We start from the raw sequence: 19545 nt of genomic DNA on the forward strand, positions 1-19545 counted from the left end.
TTTTCTCCTTAGCCTCTCCTCTGCACAACATTGCTGTTCTATAATCCTAACAAGTATAATTATATATATATATATATATATATAATCCTGTTTCAGAGTGACTGCATCTCCCAGACATAAATTGCTGGATACATGAGACAAAAATGCAGTGCCATTCATGCAAGAATTTGTGATGAGGTAATATGTCAATCGCTGTTGCAAAAGTCCAAATATATCTTATATGATTGGCTCATATTCAGTTCATTATCACTCAGCATCAGCAAACAACTATGAATATCCCTCTTCAAACTACATGTATGTTACTTAACTAACAAATAATTAAGTAGCATCCCAAAAATGGAACTCATTTCTGTAGTGTTGTTAGCAGTTGAGATATGTTATAAATTTATATTGACATTCACAACCACATTATTGCAAAAATGAGGCTTTTGTTTACTAAGCTATCTTCATGTTAAATGCTAGATAATGATGTTGCTGATGTTTTTAGAGCTTAAAAAAAAATAGTAGTCATAACTTTTTGAAGATCACTGGGCATCTGGTCTCTACCCTTCATGCATTTCATCATTAAATCCTAACAAGTATAATTATGTCTGAAATAGTGTGGGTTGAGCTTGGGAAATAAAAACCAGAGAAGTTCAGGCGGATGGGACCTTGTTTACCTATATCAAAAATCAGCTAATTTGGGAATGATTATGATCTTCATTGAGTCAAGGTTCATTATGAAAATCCCACTATACTTACCATAACATGATGAAACTCTTTTGCTGTTTTTGCACTCTCAAGGCAATGTGTTCTAAAAAAAAAAAAAAAGCTGCTCCTCATTTCCATGCTCACATGCATCTTATACAGCTTCCAGAGATGACCTTGCATTCTACTCTGTTTACCTCTTTTCTTTGAAAAATTCTCTGTGTCAGTCTGATACAAAATCCTTTATCATCTTAAATTATGCATATTATACCACTCCACTTGCTATAAGAATATATGCATAATACTGGCTTCAATTAACCCTAGTTGTTTCAGCCATAAATCCCAAGTATAACAATCAGTCAACTCCCCCCCCCCCCATTTACTGCCATGCACATCATTCTGACAGCTGACAATGTGACCTATTATGCAATCCTGTCTAACGCAGTACAAAAGCTAACTTATCATGTGACAGTCTATCAAATATTTTTGCAAAATCTAAGTATTCTGTTCTTTCTGCACACACTCCTCTTGTCCACTACTCTTACTTTGATAAAATACATAAGCAAAAATGTAAAAACATGGCACTTCTTAACAAACCAGTGCTTAACTATCTTAGAGAACCCAATGTTATCATTTTTGGATTCTCTTTTCTTTGGATATTCTTTTGGATCCTAGCTCTCACCAAACTCTCTAACATCACAGTTTTGAGAAAGAAGCCTCCTTCATGAAAACAGTTCTAGATTTATCCCTATTACAATCTTTTAAAATTGTTAATGTTGCAAGGGTCTTTTTTTACACAAAGCATGTCAAGGCTGCCATTAACATCATAGAACATATTTTTTAATTTTATCATCAAGTCCTATAGCTCTTATTGACATTTGTGCAACTGAATATTACCATTATGCATCTTATGTGGTCTCCAAAGTGCCTTCTTCTTCCACATTTCATGCTTAATCTCTTCATTCATTCATTTGACACCTACTTTATTTGGCCCTCTAATCTTCGAAATATATTCACACATTGATGCTGTTAAGTAATTCTTTGTCAGTTCGAAAACATTATTTCCTTTCTACCCAACTCCTCATTTTATGCTATAGCTCCAAGCTGTCTCCTAAGCTTGTCATAATCACCAGCCTTGCACTTCCACATACATCTATTCCCTCACAAAAGTCTTCGTAATGCTAGCCACAATCTCACTCTCCATCTCAACTGATCATTGTCATACTTTGGTAACACATTTATCCTGCTTCTTACCATTTTATTCATCTTGACACTGACTTTACCATTCTCAATTGAGAATGGTAAAGTCAGTGTTTAACACATTTGTTATGGAAAATCTGGAAACTTGAATATTTTGAACACTGCATAATTTGTCAGAGGAAGAAGAGGATTTAAGTTATTGGTGTTTCAGAGGGAAGGGAGATCATAAGATGGTAGCTTGGTAAGAAGTTCTCAAGAGCAATGACCATGTGAGTCTCTAAACTGTTCCATACAACGTGTCCAAATGTGGGTAAAGTTGATTAGGAAATCCTGCTGTGGAGCAAGAGTAAAAGAATCCATATTGGTGGTCACTATTTAGTTGACAGGCTCCCAAGGCAATGAAGAAGAAAAGCTTATTTTCATGTTATTATTAAGAGAGACCAACCTCCAGGGAGTCAGGGACTCATCGAGGGAGGCCACATACTACACACACCAGCTATCATACTTATTCTTGAATTCATTCACATTGCTTGCACACACAACATCCAGTGGCAATCCATTCCAATCATGCGCCCTTCTATGAGATAAAAATCTAGATCTCTGCCCCTTCTTAGCAGCATTCATTCTTCCAATGAAAAATTTTATCAACTGAAATCCTATATGATCCTTTCAGGAGTTCTTCTGTTTGCTAGTATCTGCAGTCTACAAATTCTCAGTCTTGATCTTCATAATCAGTATTCCACAATCCTGATATCATTTTTAACCCTCTCCTTTGCACTCTCTCCACTCTATCAAAATGACAATTTAAACCATGACACCAGATCTGCACACAATAGTATCTCCAAGTGAAGTCTTATCAAGGCCTTGTAAAGAGGTAAAATGACATCCTTATTTTTATATGTGCAAGTTCAGCATTGCAATTATCTTTTGAGTTGTATTCGAAATCTTTGCTACATGGCCCTGAATTTCAACTTCCTCTCTACTAACACCCCAAAATCCCGAGCCTGATCAGTTTCTTCCAGTATAATCCCAACAATATAATATGACATTGGAATTTACATTGAACTGACATCCATTTTCCCATGCCCACAATCCCAGCCTATTCAAATCATGCAAATACTGCATATCAGCAGCATTTGTGATTATTCTACCTATCTTTGCATCATCTCCCAATATCATTAATGTACAGATTGAATAACAGTGGGTCAAGGACCAATTCTGGTGGTACACCACTAGTTACCTTAAATCTTGCAGACTCATATCAAATTGATATCTGTCATTCAGCCATCCTCTTATCCATGCTAATATTTTATAATCTAAACCCATATTCTCCAATTTATGCAACAGTCTGCCATGCCGTATTTTGTCAAAAGCCTTAGCAAAATCCAAAAGTATCATGGTGTATCCATTCCCCTTGTCTAGTTCAGTGGTAACATTATTATAGAACATGAGCAAGTTGCTAAAACATGACCTTCCCTTAGTAAACCCACGCTGTTCATTGCGAAAAGGATGTTGATCATGAACAAAAAAAGACAAAAATATGTAAAATGACAATGTATTATATCCCAACACTGACAGAGAAATCTAAGACGAAACTATTTGCAATTTCCTCTCATCCGGTTTCAAAGGCTAGGGAGATCATAAGATGGTAGCTTGATAAGAAGTCCTCAAGAGCAATGACCATGCGAGTCTCTCTCTCTAAACTATTTCATGTAATGTGTTCAAATGTGAGTCAAGTTGATTAAGAAATCCTGCTGGGGAGTAAGAGTAAAAGAATCCATGTTGGTGGTCACTGTTTAATTGATGAGCGCCTAAAATAATAAAGAAGAAAGGCTTACTTCCGTGTTGCATAGATGCTAGATTTAATCAAAATATGGAAAATGACAGTGTGTTATAAGATGGGCTTCATACTTGTTCTTTCAGTTAGTGTACAAGTGTACTCTTGTCATATATAAATTAAAATGTCGCCTAAACATTTTTGAAGTTTGTTGTTATCAGATTGACTTATTAAGGAGAAAATAAGTTCAAATGATTTTTTTATTAGATAAAATGCACATAGCCTTTTGGAAATTTCTGGAACAGAGGTATGCATGGATATGGTCATTTAGAAGTTTTAGTTGTACTTTACTGGCTAATAACTTAGGTAAATATTCTGGAGTTTTGTAACTAAATTCAAATGGCCCCTTAAAAAAAAAAATTTAAAAAAAAGGAAATGTTATAGAATTATAACTATATTATTTCTTTTATGCATATTTCTTTTTTTTGAAGTCCTTCTTTCCATTTTTCTTTGCCCATTGGTGCTTTTAAAAAATAAGGCTAAATTTTCAAAACTTTATATGAGCAGTAAAAATTGGTCTTTGCCTCTTCCCTCCCACACACCCCTTTTTGTAGATTTTTCTGATATCTTTCTATTGGAAGATCAGAGAAGGTAAAAATGAGTAGTCTGCAAGGGTTAGAAATTGATGCCAAAAGGTCAGTGCTTTATCTTGAGGTGGCATCTAGATGTGAGAGATATAAAAGCTTGGAAAGACAGAAACAGCAACACTGTGGAGATACTTGAGTTAACTCAAACAGCAGAGGTTATAATTTTAATATAAAAGTATCTACCAAAATATATGGTAATGATGTATTACCATTGTATTTCGAATACTCTTTGTCCAGATGTTTATATCAAGTTTTGATACTGTGTTAATAGTATATTATTATACTTGACCAGAAGTATTTTCTTGTTTTCATCCATGTTCGTGCATAAAGTAACTTCATCACTATTTGCATAGCGAGAGTGGTTGAATTAGCTATGCACATATTGAGATAATGTAAGGTATGGACTAAGAAGTGTGCTCTGGGAAACTTGTAGTTCAACCACTCTCTCTGTGCAAATAGTGATGAAGTTACTTCATGCAAAACTCAGTTGACTGACTGGTTAACGTATCCGCTCTCCATCCAAGGGACTGTGGGTTTGAATCCTGCCTAAGCAGAGTATTTTGTGATTGTCTTCCACCTTCATACATTCATCCATCCAAGTGAATATACACTCTCCCAAGATGGACTGGATCACCATGGGCATAGTAGATCCAGCTTTCCTGCAATACAGGAGAGGCCTTCATCCTATAGTGGGTAGAAAACTGGCTGATCATTATACAAGTACGTGAAAACAGGATTATAATTTCCTGTCAAGTACAATATGCTACCTAGCTGAAAAGAAAAACTTACTACAAATCCTTACATGTCAGTTTACTGCTTCTGCATGGTTGTTTGTTTTGGATTTACAGCTAAAGCGGTTAAGGCTATGGGGCCTTAGCTGTCGGTAAATTGTGTGTATTTTGATGAGTTAAGTATGAGAAAACTTTTATGGAGTTAGCATCAGTATACCCACAGTGACCTATTTGGGTCCCAAAGCAAATAATTTAAAATTTAATAAAATTTTGGAAGATTATGCTGATTCCCAATATTTAATTATCTAAAATTAGGTGTTCCACCAAAATGATCCCATTTGGGCCCTTTATTTGTTATATCCAAGACTGGATCTGGCTTCTCATTATTGAGACAGTAAAGGTTGAAACCTCTCGGGTATATTTAACAATATCCACACATTGTTGCATTATGAAATAGCTAAGGCAACTTGTTGTGAAATCAGTTCCTCTTGTTATGCAAGTAGCTAGTTGTGATGATATTCTACTTGAAAAATTTTGTGTGCTTCCACCAATAGATAAAATATGGAAGAAAATAAGAATATAATTTTTGTTAAGTATAATACACTATCTTGCTAAACTGTCTAAGATATTCTAAAATTTCTTTTATACTTTTTTTGAGCAGTGTGGGTATGACAATATAATGTAGAGTGATGACTCATGAACACACCAGACAATACTTCTGATCATTTCACATAAATATTGTAAGTATTGTGCATCCTCATCCTTCATAAAATACAGAAACACCACACCATAGTTACTATGCTTCCCCTCCCCAGAAAAACCTTGATATTTGTATGTATTCTACTAATGTTAATTATATGTTGGGTTTTATCCTTTATCCAAGTGTAAGCAACAAAGTTTGCACCTGAAGTACTTTCAGGACTGGGGCAACTCGTGGTAAAGGTAGTATAAGTTCTCATCACTTGCCTTAATATCTCCAGTGATGTAAAGCACATCTCCTTGCAGCTATGCATTAAAGGAAAGGCCACTACCCAGACCAGTTTTGACCTTTATTGAGGTGCTGTTTAAGTAAAGACCTCTCTAAAAATTAGGCGATCCTCCAGACCACTCCCTACGAGTGACCGAAGGATCGTCCAACTCAGCGTTGTTCCATTCAATAACAGGCTCACCCCGTCACTGAGAAGAACTTCTCAACGTTGGCTCTGCTCAGTGGTCCCACTTAGAGACAGGCAAAAACCTACCCCAAGCAGAGCCTCTCATACCTGAAGGAAAGGGACCACTTCTGCACAAAAGCACATCAGTGGGAGCCAGACCCAGAGGTCGTGATACTAAGTTGGAAGTAATGGAGAAGTCATATTTACCTATACGAGCTGCCAAAGGGTGTCGCACCCTATTATTAAAATTCTCTGGATTAGAGATAAGTTTATGGAAATTTTTTCACTTGACTATACTACTAATTATATATTGGGTTTTATCCTTTATCCAAGTGTAAGCAAACAAAGTTTGCACCTGATAAGGCAAGTGATGATTATACCACCTTTACCATGAGTTGCCCCAGTCCTGAAAGTACTTCAGATGCAAAATTTGTTTGCTTACACTTGGATAAAGGATAAAACCCAATATATAATTAGTAGCATAGCCAAGTGATAAAACTTCCTTAAACTTATCTCTAATACAGAGAATTTTAATAATAGGGTGTGACACCCTTTGGCAGCTCGTATAGGTAAATATGACTTCTCCATTACTTCCAACTTAGTATCACGACCTCTGGGTCTGGCTTCCACTGATGAGACCCCTAAGGGTCGAAACCAGTTGGAAGCTTGGGTGATGGATAGCAATGCTGTAGCCAATGAAGTTTTAACTGAGGCTCGGCTATTGCTGTTACCCAGGTAGAGGGGTAATGGATGGCAATGCTGTAGTCCATGAAGTTAACTGAGGCATGGCTGTTGCTGTTACCTCTCAGATGAAATATGAGCAGTTCTGCTCGGTGGTGAGGTGAGCCTGCCACTGGGTAGAGCCAAATGCTGAGAGTTCTTCTCTCAGTGACAGAGTGAGTCTGTTACTGGGGGGGGACAATGCTGAGCTTTGATCCTTTGGGTCACTCATTGTTGGAGGATCATGTGAGTTTTTGGAGAGGTAACCCAGTATATATAATACAGGGAAACTGGTCTGGGTAGTGGCCCTTCCCTTAATGCATAGCATTATACATGTCTGTAAGATGTGCTTTGCATTATGGGAGATACTAAGGCAAGTGATGAAAACTTATGCCAACCTTTGTCATGAGTTGCCCCCAGTCCTGAAAGTACTTCTGGTGCAAACTTTGTTTGCTTACACTTGGATAAAGGATAAAACCCAATATATAATTAGTAGTATCATAGCCAAGTGAAAAAACTACTAATGTTAAGTTTGTTTCAGAAGGTAAATTGATAGAAAAACAGTCATTTGCCTTTTTTGAAGCATTGTAATTGCTCTTCTACTTGCACTCAAAAATAGAAGAGAAACTTTCTTCCTATTTCCTACCTGATATATTTTAAAAAAATTTTTTCATCAGAAATATATTCGAAAACACCAAAGAAGTGAAATTATTGTTATTATTATTATGTGACACCTCCAGGGAGTCTAAAGACTCATCAACGGAGGGCACTTACTCTACAACTCTCTGTCCACAATACACCAACGCCATCTACCGCCCACCACTACGGCAGGATTCGAACCCGCAGCCTTTTTGGCTGGAGAGCAGTTATGCTAATCACTCAGCCAACCAGGCTGGCAATTCAGAAATTTCACGTGATTTGAGATAGTTTGTTTTGTTGGATCAAATCTGTCCTTGCTTGCTGAAAATCATTAGTAGTTTTTTAATATTGCTCTCCCACAAAAGTTTTTTTTTAAACATAGTTTGGAAACTCTACTCTAGAGACCAAACATGGAACTTTTTCAAGCCCCCAATAAACAGGGCATGGACATCACTCGTCAATGAAATTAATCTCCTACCTAAAGACATTCGCAAACATCCATGCACACAGCGGGATTTTCAAACCCACAGCCTGTTGGTACACTAACCATTTGGCTCATCTTTTAACAGTTCTAAAAACTTTATAACTTACCTCTCTAGAAAAATACTGTCATAACTGAAAAATACACTATTTTCTGGAAAGAGATTAAACCAAATTTTAATTCAGTTTTTGAATTGTGGGGAAGCTATTACGATTATAATATTTGGGTATAATAAAGTTTATCGTGTTCCTTGAAGAGGTTTTCCCTGATGCTCTCAAGAATCATCACTTAAGCATTCTAAGACCACTCAGAAAGATTATGATGTGACAATATTCTTCTAGGGGTTTCAAATTTTTATATTGGCAAGATACCAACATGAGAGGCTACACTACATTTTTTTCAAATTGACCTATTCTAGCTTTAATATGACATACTAATATAATAGATCATGAAAAACACATTCAGCACAGTAATTATTTATTAAAAATTAGCAGCATGCTGAAAATAACAGTACATCAGTGGAACATATGAGTAATTTAAACAGACAGATGCAAAGTAATTCCAACAATCAGTAAACCAACCCACAAGTTACAAGGATGATAGCAATCACACTATTAATTTGATATAATTTGATATTCTCTCCTAGATTTTCAGGATCAAGAGGCAATCGTTCTGATTTAAATTCAGATGATGTAATAAAGCCTCCAAACTTTTCTTGAATGGACATCCATATTTAAAACCAATCTTGTGAATTAGGAGGATATCATTCCAAGGAATAATGTTCAGCCTCAACACTATGTTGTGCACAACTTGACTTATAAAGATTTAAGCTATCAAATAATAGTACTGATTAATTAAATTAAGGGAATATTAGATCCCACATTGATGAATTTAATTAATGTTTATATTGCCGAAATGAAGCCTGTTGGCTCTTTGTATTTAGATAGTACTGATATTCACTAATACTTTTTTTCCATTGAACAACCAGACTGTCCAAAATATGGTAAATTACATCACAGCGAATCAGATAAATAATGGCTACAAAAATCCTATAGTTACCTTTCCCTGATAACTAGAGAACATAGAAAAGAGGGAATAGCTTTAGTTTTTAATGATAATTAATCCAGTATTCAAATGGTAGTGATAGTTCCTGTTGTACCTTGGATTTTACAGAAACTGAAGAGAAAGAATAAAAAATAAACAGGTCAATATTGCAAGAAAATTTGATTTATTAGTTGGGTTGTACAGTGAAGGAATATTGAATAACTATTTCAACAGATTTGGAGAAGAATGAGAGAATTATCAATGCCAATTTCCAGAGTAGTGAATAGCAATCATGAATGTATTTGTAGGAAATAACAAGCAGCAGATTACCTGTTTAAAGGATTTGGTGAATGTGTGAGAGACAGGTCCTTAATCAGTCTAATTGCGCTCTTTTGTACCAGTCAAGGATTTTTAGAGAACTCGTAGGTTCACTACCCAAGGGTTTCATTCAATGGTTGGATGGTTTTGTGATCTGTACAGAATTAATGGTTGTTTAGAAGTTGAGTAACATCTTGAGTGAAACAGAAAAACAAATGTTAAGAGAAATCTTGTCTTGTTCAAAGATTTTTTTTCTTGCAAAATAAGCCTTGATTGAGCTTTGCCAGCACTGAAATTAGCAAAGTTATTAGTATGTCATTGAACAATAGTTTGGAGATCAGAATTTAGCGTTGTTGAAGTTGATATTTTGAAAGTTTTGTTGATTTGTGTAGTACAGGATTTGTCAAATTATATGCAAGTGTGTAGTCATCAGCAGAACTGTGGATTTGATTTGCAGTCAATCAGAGAGGATTGTTAAGAAACGAGAGTGCTTAACAGTTTTCATCACCTGTTGTGAGACTATCACCCTACTTATCATGGGCTTGAATAAGTTCCATGTTTGATCTCTAGAACAGGATTCCCAGATTATGTAACTTCTGTCCACCTATGGTGCTAATGTGCTGTAGGTTTACAGTTTTCAATGAATGGCATTATCATTTAAAATAAATAAAACACAAAAGAACACACTGCTTTAGAATCCTAGCATTAGTTACACATTTTCAGGATAAATATTCACCCACCATCATATGTAATGTGCAACCAAAAAGAACTCTTCTGTTGATTAACAATGGCAGAATCCATACTGGTGATCATTTACTAGTTGAAAGTTTTCCAGGAAAGTAATGGAGAAAACTGTTGACTATAATAGTTTTCTCCATTACTTCAGAATTTAGTTGAGTCAAATTAGATGATAATTATTATTATAATGGTGTCTCCATGGAGTCAGAAGACTCATCATAGAAATCAGTGATAAAGATTTCTTATGAATGGGTTGAATAGAGCTAATTTCCATGCTGCAAGAGATATCAATGTAAAATGAGAGAATTAAAAGGCAACATAGATCTGGAGTCAGCTGTGGAAACATAAACCTTCAAAACAATCAAAGAAATGCATCAAGACTGGGTTTTTTGGTATCCATGTTGGACAAGATTCTTCTGTGCTCTCTCTCTAGAAAAAAATCCAATGGGACACTGAATGTTGCACATTTGGAATGTTAGGAGGACATTTTGGATTTTTTTTTCTAGAGAGAGAGAAAACAGAAGAATCTTGTCCAACATGGATACCAAATAAACCTAGTCCTGAGAACAGAAGAGGTGGAGGCAGTGTTAGACCAAAGTCAGTAACTTTGGTAAGAGACCAGAAAGCATCAATGCCTTTGGATGACATGATGCAAAATTTGGGCTTATAAACAAGGGAAATGAAGATTTCACTGAAAGCCATTAGCAGTATGCCTGGTTCTTCTATTGTATGGCCTTAACACACTTCTTGGGGCAATCTAGTCATACATCAGGTTCAAATATTTGAATCAGAAGCTGAAAGTCATAATATGACCAAGGAAATGAGGCATAGAAGTGGAAGGTCATCCCATTTGGCATTCTTATAATATAATGTCAAACAATATATAGAGGAGAATGGTTGTATGATGTTGCTCTTTGGAGTAGACATCAACATGAGATTATGAACTAAATTGTCCAGAAGACAAACAATATCCACATTATTCTGAGATTGGTCACTTGTGGAGAAGAGATGTGGAATGTTTAGCATTATCTGGTATTGTAATAGATGTGAACACCTTGTATAATATCACTGGTGATAGCAAATGCCTTGGTATATCTACTTGCTGCATCAGTGCAGTTGGAAAAGAATACCACTTGGAGTTGTGGATTTTTAATATCTTCAATGATATTACAAAAGCCAGACTGGGGAAAATCACTATTTAAAGAAAGGGAATTAAAAAATGTTCAGAATGGCAGTAAATGAATTGAATAGAATGATTCAAAAAGAGATACTTTCTAGCCAAAGAAGATGAAAACAGGAGATTCCAAGTTGTACACTTTCTCACAATGGTATCCTTAATAATAAATACTTTTCAAACTTTACAAAAAGTTGAATGAAACTTTTATTTTTGCTTTGTTTCCTCTTTTCAAAAAAACAAAAGTAACTTGAAAAAATTAGTTTTGTAAAAAAAGAAAGGAAAGAAAAGCTGTAAAATTTCCATTGCAACTTATTTGGTTTCTTGTGATATAAAATGATGTATTTGTAGGATGATAGCCAATTAAATTTTTTACTTAATGGCAAATTAAAATTTTGTTATCATTATATTGGTATTTGGAGTAGATTTTTGGCTTGGTGGTGAATAGGTTACCTGGGATGGTTGAGTGCTTCATCAGTGAATGAATTCAAGGAGAGGTATGATTACATAATTTGAACAGTGGTTAGAGCATATTTCCCATAATCAGTCTTTGATTCCATGAAGATGCCTGAGAAATAATAATGTGCTATTGATTGTGCAGAGTGCATATAAACACTGAAGGGCAGCTAGTTGGTAGCATATATGAAATCCTACTATAATGTATTTTTATCACCTTGAGTAAAATGTAATCAGTGTATTAATTAATATTGCACCTAGTACATTATCATTTATTCATATGATTATTCATTGTAGTTTGCTTTTTATTTCACATGCTTGATTATCATTTCTTGTTACAGATATTTCTATCTCCACTGTGATCTCTACAATTGAAAGAAGCTTATTTAAAGAAAGTTTCAAATTGCAATATTTATCCCAAAGCAAACGTGCATTTCACTGTAGACAATGCAATAAACCATTCTCATCCAACAGTAGCCGCTGGAGACATGAAAATACTATGCATGTGACCAACAGACTACTCTTCCGGTGCAGTATTTGTCATAAAGTGTTCAAGTCGAAGAGTTACATGGGACTACATTGTTTAAAAGTACATGGTGTAGATGAATCTTGACCATCTAACGATTGCACATATCATATTATCATCAGTCGTGTGATACTTTTCAATGTATTTGTGTGATACCAGTTATAGATTAAAGAACATTGACTATTTTTATGCTTTCTACTGAAAAGCATATCTCTTTGAATTTTTCTGGTCATTGTTTTTAAGTAGGAGAAAGAAATGTATCATTATTCAGTATGTCATCTTCAACCGAATAAATTACTCTGTGTGAATAATGTACATAAGTGCTTTTAAGTAATGTTTATTAAATGAACATATGAACAATGTTTCATTGTATTTCCGTGTAGTGCAATAAACAGTGGGTGTGGGTGATATTTTTCCTTTAGCTCCTGAATTCATGCATAGTAATTTATATATTACCTTTCATTTTTTTAGTACTTAAAGTGATTCCCTGAAAAAGAAAGGACATAATAAGTATATATATAATTGAAAGAAGCTTGTTTAAAGAAAGTTTCAAATTGCAATTTGCTGTTGCATATATGTAAGTATAAAAAATTAATTACAGGAAAGCAAGCCTTCTTAATTACTCCATCAGAAAAAAATATATATTTAATATTGAAATTTTTCATGTGCATAATTTGTACTAAAATAGCTAAGAAAAATAACTTATAATATGCACTACATTTCACATTGATACTGATATCCACTTTTATATAAACTAAGAAAGATACCTTTCTGTTTCTTTTGTATAGACCTAAAATGTGAACTAAAAGTTTGTTTCTTATCCAAAAAATATTATACCTTGACATTTAGCCTACATCTTATTTTATGAAAGGCGGGACCAGGATTGTGCTGCTGGGTTGCTGTCTTGTTAGCTCATTATTAAATCGTTTTGTTCACTACATCCATTATTATTAACAAAATGCAAGTATATGCATACTGTCGTTCCTTTTCCCACTGTAATAAATTGGTTGACCATTCTTACGTGCAATTCCACTTGAGCTGTAATATTTAAAGGCTGATCCAAGTTTTATAGATACAGTGGATTAAAACTTTTTATAGATACAGAAGATTAAAACTAAGTGTTTTAATCTTCATCATAATATTTAATCATAAATCCTAATACTGCAATAAAGTTTATTTACAGGAGTCATTGTTTTATGAGACAATCTGAATTCAATGTTATTTATAACATATTTTGTTCAAATTAGAACAAAGGAAGTCATTTTTTAAAAATTTCAAAAAACGTTTGCATGCTGGTAGTTATTAACTTGTATGCATACATACACTTAGGAAATAGAGAGTTTTAAACTTGCTTCATGAATTATTTGCCTTTGCCAAATATTACATTGTATATGGTCATTCAAGTAGAAGTGCTATTATATGCACTGTATATGAAATATATTATAAAATTCAATAAACTGCCTTCTACAAACAAATACATAGCATTGTAGACATTTACAAAAAAAAATAATAATGATAAAGTAATATCTGATGTAGAAGTTAAGGTATGTTACTTTAGTAGATGGCTTTATAATTAAGACTTCTTATTTTGCAAGTTGATAAAATCATTCTTGGTGGTTGTCCATAGATAATATGTCTGTGTTACTGAATGTCAAGATCATATTTCAGGTGATAGATAATTTCCATCACCCACTGTTGAGACCACTTCAGGCCTCTTAATTAGAGGGCTGAAGTCACTTGAAAAATTACCATGTTTGAGTGCTAAAGCAGGGTTCCTAAACTGCCTAACCTTAGCCCATCCAAGTAAAAAAAAAAAAAAAAAATGATAGATTATATTTTATAAGTGGAATTCATACGAAAAAGACACTTTCTCTTGTAGATATGCCGTGAAATATTAATAATAATAAAATAATGAGCTTAAATGGATTTACTTCATTATAAATTTGTATATCTTGATGAATATGGTACCCATATTCATCAAGATATACAAATAAGTAAAACCAGAAAACCACTCTTTGTATGATTTAACAGTGTTTGGCATTAACTTAAATTTTTCAGGTACTATTGCTTTTAATTTATATATTTAGCTTTTATTTCTCTTTTGCCTTTCACATGAGTTCAGCGCAAAAGATCATTTTATAATATAGAGTTCCTTTAAGGTGCATTAGGAGAAAAACTTGTTTCCAAGAAGTTAAAACCTTGCATCTCTGTATAAGACCAACTACTGTATTTTTTCATGTGGTCCACCTACTGTAATGAAAGAAGACTGAATTGTCCAATCATTACCAGAATATCCTATTATTATGAAAACTTTTGGTAATGATGAGGCAGTGAATCTTATCTCGGTAGTGTTATTATGTCTGTCCACATGCGTAACACAAACAAAATCCAAAATCTTTCCTTCAAAGTACCTCTTTCTGTTTATTTATTCTCAAATTTATCATAAAAACACTTATTATTTTTTTAAAGAAATCGAGTGTTCCTATTGAAACCTGTATTCTAAGAACATAATTATAATATGAACTTCATCTGCACTTGCCAGTGCATGTGAATATGTATTTATTCACTTGCTAAATAAATTATCCCTGTATATTACCATATGAAAGAAAAATAGTGAAATGTAATTTTAATGCTTTTTTTTTTTTTTTTAATAATCTCTCACCCAAATGAAAGGTTGATATTACTGTGATGAGTGAGTAAACCTTGCTCTAGAGCCTGAACAGGGTTGTTTGCTTCCAGTAAACAAAGTGTTGGTATTATATGAAGCAATAAAAATCATTTTCTACTTTACGACACAGAATGCCATAATGGGATTGGAATCCACAGCCTGTTGGTAGCAAAGCAGAGATCCTATCCATTAGAGCAGGCGTGTGGCCAACTTCATTCTATATGAGGGCCAATATATGATGAGTGGTAGCGTCACGGACTGCACACTTTTTTAGACAGAACTTAAATAAAAATAAACTCTGCATTTTTTCAAGGCAATAATTATATGTATTGAATTACTATATTTGTTAAATCATTTTACTACTGGGAGAATGATATAAAATACTTGAATGATTTAAATATAAGTTGTTAATTTAAATTTAATACATATTTCTGGGTTTTTTTACATGTAACACAACTTATGAGAACACTGTGGGTGTTCATGTGTGGCAACAAGTTCATCAAAGTCGATTTTCAATGATGATGACAATATTCATAACAAATCCTGAAGATGGTCATCAGTCAGTCAGCTTCTTTGTGACGATTTAACTGCCCTCATAGTTAAGAAAGTGCATTCACATATGTATGTGCTTCCAAATATAGATGCAATTCTCAAGCTGAAATCACTCAATGCAGGATATTTTTTCCCTTGGTACCAATTTCCAAAAGTCAATACCTATCTCCACCCTTGACTGGACAAAGGGGGTCACCTTGAAGGTCACACAACTCCAATTGAATAGTGTCATGCTGCTCTGAAATGCTGCATTTCATTAGGTTGACTTATGAACCCATCTAGGTGTCCAACTAAAGCTGAGATTGTTTGGTTTGGTAACTTCACATTGAGTTCATTCATGTGGTGTGTGATGTCTGTTAGAAAGGCCAGTAAGCTGTTAAAATGAGGATCACAGTTTCGTGATTAGTTTTTTGTTTTGTCTTCTCATGTTCCTCTAAAAAATGTTTTATTTTCTTTCTCAAAGCAAAAAGCCATTTCAAACAGTTCCCTCTGCTTAGCCAACATACTTCTGTGTACAACACTAAATCATCATATTCTGCCTCCATTTCTGTTAGAAAAGAAAGAAACTTGTGGTGTGTCAAGGCCCGATTTCCGCCCTTAATTAGATTCACACACTTCATTACAGTTTTCATAACATCCTCTATCTCCAGAATTTTACCTCACAGAGCTTTCTGATCTATAATGTAGTGCACTACAGGGGGTAATTGATTCCAGCTTTCTTTAGTAAGCCAACTAAGCCTATTTGAGTACCAGGCATTGAGTACCTCACAATAGCTGTGAGATTGTTGATGTCACCAGTACCATTTACAACCTTCATAACTGCATCATAGATGTCTTGACCTTTTGCTGTGTTATGCAATGACTCTAATGCTAGTAGCTCTTCATTAATAACAAAGCCTTTGGAAACAGTTCGAATGAAAATTAGAAGTTGAGCTGTATCTGCTATGTCAGTTGATTCATCCAGAGCCAATGAGAAGTAAGCTGAATCACGCTTTTTAATTTATTTAATATGTAAGAACCTATTTCCTCGACTCTTTTTGTTACAGTTTGTTTTGATAGTGGGACGCTTTCAAACTCATTGGCAATTTCATCTTTCCCAAATGCATGTGCCATTTTCACAGAACAATTTTACAAATTCACCATCAGATAATGATTTTTTTGCTTTTGCTATCTCTGCGCTTACAACAAACGATGCCAAGAGTGAGCTTTTTTATATTGATCTTGGTTTAGTAAAAATAGATTTCTGAGCACTAACCTTTCTCTTCAAATTACATATAATTTTAGTATGCACTTGTCCAACGTATTCTTGGTATTTAGCGACATGGTGCTATATGTAGTGGCGTTTGAGGTTATGTTCCTTATGCACAGACACTTGCAAACACACAAGGCACTGTGGTTTGTTGTCATTATTGTTTATGAACATAAATTCATTTTCCCATTTCTCCTGAAATGACCTGTTTTCTTCACAGATCTTACGTTTCCTACTCATAGTACACAAAGGCTGAAGTAACTGACCAGGGAACACAAACTGCAACAATAACACTGTTAACTGTGAATCTGAGTCTCTGAAACTGATCACTGTAACCAGAGCAAGTGACTTTCAATGATGCTTTACTCTGGAGTGAATAGAAATCTACCACTCCCACTACTACAACTCGCACAGAGAAGCAGTAGATTTTATAAATTGTGTAATCTTTTTAAAGCAATTTGGTTCCGTGTTAAGAATATAAATTGTTTCTGTCATCAGAAATAATGAATATAACTAGTATATCAATCAGAAAATCTGTGGTCGAAACTAATAGCTAAATGATAATACATTTAATTTAATATAGATTTTATCCTGCTGTTGGCCACCTATGCATTAGGGTAACCAAGCTGGCAGTTTATAAGCATTAATATACATCTATTCCAAAAAATATCCAGATTGATGTGAATAAAAGACTAACACAACTTTGGTCTTGTTAGAAAAGTAAGCTAAACCCTTAGTAAGCTTCTTCCACTGTTGGACACATTTATCAAAATTTATGTTTGAAATTTCCAAAGGTCTCCACTGTATTTTGTTAATGTCCTCAATATCATGAAATATGAAGGCTTTTAAAATAGTTTTCAGTCTCAAGAAAGAAAAGTCAAATCCAGTGAATATGGAGGTTGCTGTACTCTGTTTAGTCAAAGTAAGCTGAGATGCATAAGAATTGCACATTATTTCATGTTCAGCAAAACTTGAGTCAAAGCAATGGAAATTTTAGATTCCTCTGCTGTCTTGCATAGAGTAAATTGTGTATCATTTCAAACTGTGCACTTTTCCAGCAGACTGATTTTGAAAGGCATTCGTTCCTTTTAAAATATCAGTTGGAATTACTCAAAGCCTTATGTAGACCCATAACAGCAACTTCATATACTATTTTTAGATGTTTTACTAGCTAGTTTTCCAACTGAAAATTAAAATTCTTTTAAAACTTACTTTTAGACAATGTACAAATTGTCAGGTAACAAAAAACACGTTTAGATTATTGCAGGTGTAGACTTCTGTGGGCTAATTGGTTCAAAAAACATATTTTGGTGATTACACCACATTTTTTATTATTCAGTTATACAACATACTGAAATAATAGTTCCCGACAAGTTTTGTAAATCGTAGGATTTACATTATACATTATTTACTCCTGAAGATGTAAATCCTATGATTTACGAAACTTGTCGGGAACTATTATTTCAGTATGTTGTATAACTGAATAAAAATGTGGTGTAATCACCGAAATATGTCTTTTGAACATTTAGATTAGCTTACCACAGCAGAGTGATGCTACATGGTGGACTAACAGATAGTTTTTAGAAGAATAGGTATTATATCATAGAATTATAATCATTAACATTATACAAATATTGATAATGAAAATAGTATTTTGATTATGTCATTATAGGTTCTTCATCTCAGGGCTTAGTAAGGTGTATGCCTTTTGTAACATCCATTTTAGTTGCAGATGCAAGTAAGATTCAGAAATTAAATCACCACATATATACAATTTGTAAATCTGATACTTTTTTGAATTCTAAAACTTCATAAATTTGGAAAAAAGAATACAGCAAAATTTAACTTGTTTTGAATTGCCCTTTTGTTATCTTCTTTCCCTTGAGGATCTCCATATTATGTGTGTTCTGTCTTGTAGGTAACAAAACGTTTTTCTGCACCATGACTTCCTTGTACAGAGTCTTAAGAAATGGCCATTATAATAAATAATAAAATACAGTGAGGTACATGGCATCTATCCATCTCCAAACTAGCCTAGGTTGGAAGACAAATAACTGGATCTGTGATTGTGGGGGTAGGGATCAAAGGCAGAGATAAAGCCAGCAAAGAAGATCAAAGGTGGAACTACTATTACTGTCATAACTTGTTTCTCACTTTACTTGAGATAGCAAATCTAGCATAATTAACAATTGTTACAGATTCATTAATTTCACTTATATCATTATAATTTTTTTTTATAATGACTTCAAACACAAAAGGTTATAGGGCCTGTAACACAACAGTGCCATGTGTGGGCAACTGCTTATGGAAAAAGAAGCAATCTGTTAAAGAGTTGGAGGTTGTACTTAGTGGGAAAACAGAATGGCGAAGTTTGTTCTAAATAATAGAGGTGAATGGAATGAAGAAAGATGATAAGTTTGTTCAGTAGGTTATACATCTTAATTAATATTTAACCATAGTTACTGTATATTAAAATATCATTATGCTTTGGAGTAGGTATAGTAACAGTAATGCAGTATTTTTTTTTCAGGATGTTATACATTCTCTGTAAATGTATAGCATTTATCAAACTATGCAATAAAAAAAAATTGTTTATTATATTAAATTTTAGAACTTTTCTGTTAATTTTTTTCATAATTATTAGCTGTTTGACAGGTCTAACATAATGTACTGCTGAGACAGGTCATAGCAGTACATTATGGTAATTGGTTAGTAGGACAATTACAAACATCCATGCCCCTGGCAAGATTTGAACCTGGTCAGCCTCTTCTTGGCTGGAGAGCA

The 19545-nt window shown here is 34.0% G+C and overlaps 2 protein-coding genes across 2 annotated transcripts in view; both read left to right on the top strand.

Annotated features, from left to right (window-relative positions):
- The window catches only part of LOC150109531 (uncharacterized), a 130277-nt gene extending 118034 nt beyond the window's left edge, over nt 1-12243 (top strand). Inside the window, exon 3 of the mRNA XM_090413524.1 lies at nt 12108-12243. The gene's annotated coding sequence lies outside the window, so the exon portion shown is untranslated. The remainder of the gene's footprint in view (nt 1-12107) is intronic.
- LOC150109529 (uncharacterized) overlaps nt 1-19545 on the top strand; it is a 614993-nt gene that overhangs the window by 520910 nt on the left and 74538 nt on the right. The gene's annotated exons all lie outside the window — the stretch shown is intronic.

Source organism: Typopeltis vanoorti, chromosome 2, assembly GCF_054136105.1.
Source record: "Typopeltis vanoorti isolate ZY-2024b chromosome 2, IOZ_Tvanoo_1.0, whole genome shotgun sequence".
NCBI classification, from domain to species: Eukaryota; Metazoa; Arthropoda; class Arachnida; order Uropygi; family Thelyphonidae; genus Typopeltis; species Typopeltis vanoorti.